The following is a 6,000-nucleotide window of genomic DNA, read 5'->3' as shown; positions in this document are numbered from 1 at the left end:
GTCAAACTCATAACTTGTGGGCCACAACAAATATTTTTGTGGCCCAACCAATATAACAGTATGTAAGAAAGGCTTTAATAAAAATTTTGTAACTTAATTTTTATAATATCCTGTTATACATAATTATTAATAAAGAACTACAATGTTCGCTGACTGATTATTATAATGGTGTTGCATTCATTTCCCTACTCACCTTACATGCAGGTGCACCAGTTCTCACTAATACTAGCAGTGAATATTTTAGCAGCCATGTCATTAGTCTTGTACTGACTAGTTTGGTGTGCGCAGCAAGAAATATTTCGCTTTCGGAGAACAAGAAAAATAGGTTTATTTGCATTATGCGTATTAATTTGTGCAGTTATTCAATGTCTGGTAAGTTAATTTTCAAGAATTTTTTTTAATTTTTATTAAAATGTTCTATTATTTTATGTTAATAATCCCTCATTTATTTCAGCCCTTTGTATTCAGCATGTTTCTATCAAAATAAATCTATGTTTCTATGAAATTGAAGCTTTTGTGTGTTTTTTTGTGGCCTACATAAACTTGACATGCTTGCCCTAGCCCAGTGGTCTGCAAACTCATTAGTCAACAGAGCCAAATATCAACAGTACAATGACTGAAATTTCTTTTGAGAGCCAAATTTTTTAAACTTAAACTTCTTCGAAAGCCACTTCTTCAAAATAGACTTGCCCAGGCTGTCGTATTTTGTGGAAGAGCCACACTCAAGGTGCCAAAGAGCTACATGTGGCTGGAGAGCCACAATTTTCCGACCACGCCCTAGCCGGTTTGGCTCAGTGGATAGAGTTTCAGCCTGCAAATCAAAGGGTCCTGGCTTCAATTTTGGTCAAGGGTCCTGGTTGGGGCTCGTGCAGGGGGCAACCAATAGATGTGTTTCTCTCACATCGAAGTTTCTCTCTGTCTTTCCCTCTCTCTTCTACTCTCCCTAAAAATAAATGGAAAAATATCTTCAGATAAGGGGAGAGAGAGAGAGAGAGAGAGAGAGAGAGAGAGAGAGAGAGAGAGAGAGAGAGAGAAGAAGCTGAAGAACGCCCTCTTGCACATATTTCATATTTCCAATTACCTCCAAAGCTCAGGAATACTGGGAGAATTTTGTAAGCACCTTCACCATTGGAAGGGCTCCCAGTCCGGGCACATGCCTGGGTTGCGGGCTTGATCCCCAGTGTGGGGCATGCAGGAGGCAGCTGACCAATGATTCTTTGACATCATTGATGTGTCTTTCTATCTCTACCTCTTCCTTCCTCTCTGAAATTAATAAAAACATACGTTAGAAATATTGAGAAAAAAACCCCCACAAAATAACTTGGCCCTTTTCCTCAAAAAGCTTTATAAACTTGTAAATGACTACTGTAACAGCAGAAAGAAGTCCTTCTTTCCTCCTACTGCCTGCAGCTCTAGAAAGTAGTTACAGTAATGTCTCCTTTTGCTAGGCTGCCACTTCAATCCCAGTGCAATTGGGCTTCTAGCATCACCTTTGATTAGATGGGCCTCCTTGTCATCTTTAAGAAACTTTTCCTGCCCCTTCTGGGTATTAACATTTCTTTTTTTTTTTTTTTAATTTTTTTTATTGATTTCAGAGAGGAAGGGAAGAGAGAGAGAAACATCAATGATGAGAGAGAATCATTGATTGGCTGCCTCCTGCACACCCCCTACTGGGAATCAAGCCTGCAACCCTGGGCATGTGCCCTGACCAGGAATCAAACCAGTGACTTCCTGGTTCATAGGTTAATGCTCAACCACGGAGCCACGCTGGAAGGGCTAACATTTCTTTCAAGACATTTTCTCTTTTCAGTCTTCTGCCCATGTCTGAGTTTTCCCTCTCTCTGATTTTGAGAGGATTAACTTTAAATGCAGGCAGACATGGCAGGGGTCCAGTGGAAAACAAAGGCAGGTGAAACATAGGGAGGGTCAGACGTGGCAGTTTGAGCCAGCCTAACCGCAGGAACCAACTAAGCAGAAATAATAAAATGCTTCTGGACTCAAAGTGGGAGGCATGGGAAACCAAGGGAGGGCCTGCAGTAAACAAGATGTACGGACACATAGAAACAAATAGTTCAGCATAGGAACAGGAAAAGAACACATAGAAACTGGGGAAGTTTATGTCTATTTCTGAGCAAAAATAATTGAGTGAGTCAATCAGATGACGACACAGGTAGACACAGAAGCAGGCTTGTAGCAAATATATATCCCTGGAACTCAAGGCTTTACAGGGCAGCCCATTATTGGGCACCCTACCCTGTGTGGGGAGTCTGAATCTGCTTGTAATAAATTTCCCACACTTTTGCTTAAATCTTCTGGTCCATGGAGCTCATTCTTCAGCATCATGAGACATGACCCTGGAAAAAACACTTGGGCTGGTCATCATTTTTTGACCTGTTCTCATTGTTCATATTCTCACCTTCACTTTTTCAGCCAATAGGAGTTCAATGCCAAAGTGATGGAAGGTAGTTGTCTCACTTTTGTAAGCATAACAGAGGGTTTTCAAAAGCCACCACAAAGCTCATCACATTTGTAAAGACTTTCAATGTGCTGTAGCCCATGCCCAGCTCACCAGTTCTTAGAGGTCATCCATTCCATCGGGCTCTTGACTCCAAAACTTATGTTCTCTATCTTCAGCCATCATGCAAACTCATTGAGGGTAGAGAGCATGCATCTCCCATAGCCCCTAGGATAGACCCAGCCTTGGAGTGAATGCATTTTATGTCGCCCCCACACACACACCCGCCGCCCCTCCGGAGTGGATTCATTATAAACACTTAAGGATTTGAAGTGGAATCTGGATTAACACTGAATATTAATTAGGAGGTGACTTTTAATGGCTTTTGGGAAGGATTAAATGTAGGATTCTTATGAAAGAGCTAAGGACACATATGTCAGCCATGGTTTATTAACAGAACTGTATCTTAGGATGAGTTCTGTTCCAGAAGACTTAATTCAGAAAGCAAAGTTTGCTTGTTTTACCTTAGTTAGGATTTGGCTAGACCATTTGTTTTTAAATATATATATATATATATATATATATATATATATATATATATATATATATATAATTGGATTTTTTTACAGAGAGGAAGGGAGAGGTATATAGAGTTAGAAACATCAACCAGCTGCCTGCTGCACACCCCCTAATGAGGGTGTGCTCCAAATCAAGGTACATGCCCTTGATGGGAATTGAACCTGGGACCCTTCAGTCCACAGGTCCACACTCTATTCACTGAGCCAAACAGGTCAGAGCTGGCTAGACCTTTGGATACAGTTCACACTCTTATGGTTCCCATGAGTTGGTTTCCAGTGAAGGTAGGCTTTATTGTAGAAGGTCAGTATCCCAGAGGTCTAGAATCATCCAGGGATTTAAGAGATGGGAGATTTCAAATCCCAGCTCCCACCCCAGACAGAGAGGATTAGACGAAAATGGCAGGACTAATGGACTTTGTGGTTTGTTCTGGTGTTTACTTTTATGAGCTGGCAAGTTCTCCTAGTTTAATTACAAACTGAGGAATGTTTGGGTGATGCTAAAAGTACTTGTCTCTGTTTAGAAAACCCTTAAATGAAAGAATGTAGAGAAAATGTGCATTTTTCTTTTTTTAATTTTTTAAAAATATATTTTATTGATTTTTTTACAGAGAGGAAAAGGGAGGGATAGAGAGTTAAAAACATCAATGAGAGAGAATCATCGATCAGCTGCCTCCTGCACACCACCTACTGGGGACATGCCCGCAACCAAGGTACATGCCCCTGACTTGAATCAAACCTGGGACCCTTCAGTCCACAGGCCGACGCTCTATCCACTGAGCCACACTGGTTTCAGCTGTGCATTTTTCTTAAAGCTAATAGGGCCAGCCCTGGCCAGTGTGGCTCATTTGGTTGGAGCATTATCCCGTACACCAAAAGGTGGAGGGTTGGATTCCATGGCACATACCCATGCTTCCAGGTTTGATCTCTGGTCGAGGTGATAGTGCAGGAGGCAACCAATCCATGTTTCTCTTTCACATCATGTTTCTCCTCTCCTCCCCTCCCCTCCCCTCCCCTCCCCTCCCCTTTCCTCCCCTCCCTTCCCCTCCCCTCCCCTTCCCTCCCTTCCCTCCCCTTCCCTCTCCTTTCCTCCCCTTCCCTCATCTCTCTCTCTCCCCCTCCCTCCCTCCCTTAACAATAAAAAATAATAATAAAGCTACTAGGCCCTGTAGTTCAACCCACTCACTTTACATAGCAAGAAACTGATACTCAGAAAGGGGAAGTGAATGCCAAGGTCACACAGCTAGTTATTGGAAGAGCTGCAAGTAGAACCAAAGTCTTATGGCTCCTAGTGTAAGGCACCTGCTTGCAGCTTTGTTACAGAGCCAAACTAGCATGGGCTCAGGGCTATAGAAACTGCAAGTGAAATCAAAAGCTCTTCCATTGTTCAGCAGGGGGGAAATTTGTCTGTTTTCTACTTGGTTCTTTGAATTTTTTTCAGGTCCCTAGAGGCATTGTTCCTGATTAGGAAAGGCAGGAATGCTTGTTCTGGTTCTCACTTTCCTATCAATTCCTCAGTCCTTGTTGGCCAAGAGTTCTGCCATTATCATATATCTTTTTTTCTTCTTCTATAAATCATACTAAGAAGCAGGAATTGTAGTTACTTCCAAGAAACTGCAAATAGCTTGTCCATGTTGTAAATTTATCCTCATATTTATAATATATGAGGTAGGAAGGGAAGGCTGAGGGATTGAGTAATAAGGGTTCTAAAGAAGGCAAAGAGAACAGATTAGCTCAGTGGCTTGGACACTCCCTACCGTCATAATCCCATAATTGAGAGAATGGATTTCCAATTGCCAGTTTACCAAGGTCACACAGCATGCATATCAATTAAAATATCAGATTCATTGCATTCTGTATTGGATATGACTATATATAACTGCAGGGAACCGTTAGGCACAGCACAAATTGCTTTATTTATTAATCAGATTACTCAAAACCTAACATGTCCATATTATGTCAGGCTTTTAAATTTATTTAGTAATTTAATATTTAAAAATATATATATTTTATTGATTCTTTTACAGAGAGGAAGGGAGAGAGACAGAGAGCTAGAAACGTCGATGAGAGAGAAACATCGACCAACATGCCTTGACTGGAATCGAATCTGGGACCTTTCAGTCCACAGACCGACGCTCTACCACTGAGCCAAACCGGTTTCAGCAGTAATTTAGTATTTTTAAGAGAGTGGAGATGGAGGGACGGAGGAAGGGAGAGAGAGAGAGAGAGAGAGAGAGAGAGAGAGAGAGAGAGAGAGAGAGAGAGAGAGAGAGAGAGAGAAACATTGATGTGAGAAACATCAATTGTCAATTGGTTGCTTCCTGATCGGGGATCAAATGCGAAACCTAAAATCAAACCCGAAACCTTTCAGGGTACAGGCCTACGATGCTCCAACCAACTGAGCCACATTGGCCAGGACTTATTTATTAATTTTAGAGAGAAAGGGACATCGATTTGTTGTTCCACTTATTTATGCATTCACTGGTTTTTTATATGTGCCCTGACTGGAGAGCAAACCCAAAACCTTGGTGTATTAGGGCGACGCTCTAATGAGCTACCTTGCTGGGGCTATCAGTCAGTTTTTGCTTAAAGCGAGGAGAAGGAGAAATTGGTCATTATGAAGGAAGGGCAGGCTTAGAGGGTTATCACCATGTTGGGCACTGAGAAGCCAGAGGAACATATGAAGATCCAGGGTGTCCTGGTGAGAAAGGGGTAGGAAAGGTAACCAGGGATTGGGAACCAAAGCCAGCTTTGCTTTTTAAACAATTCTGCCATGATCCTGGAAGCTGAATTGCCCTTTCCACTGAGGGTCTTTTAAAATAATTTATCCAAAAAAATTATTTCTCCTGCTACTCTGGGCATACTGCCTTAATTTGGCAAACTGCTAGGATAGGAGTGGGATGCAAGTGATCTATTACTGGGCACAGTAAATAGAACTCTGTCACAGGGTCGCTGGTAAAGAGTTGAAAG

This window comes from Pipistrellus kuhlii, unplaced genomic scaffold (genome assembly GCF_014108245.1).
Source record: "Pipistrellus kuhlii isolate mPipKuh1 unplaced genomic scaffold, mPipKuh1.p scaffold_m20_p_33, whole genome shotgun sequence".
Taxonomy (NCBI): domain Eukaryota; kingdom Metazoa; phylum Chordata; class Mammalia; order Chiroptera; family Vespertilionidae; genus Pipistrellus; species Pipistrellus kuhlii.
This window is presented reverse-complemented; position numbering follows the sequence as displayed.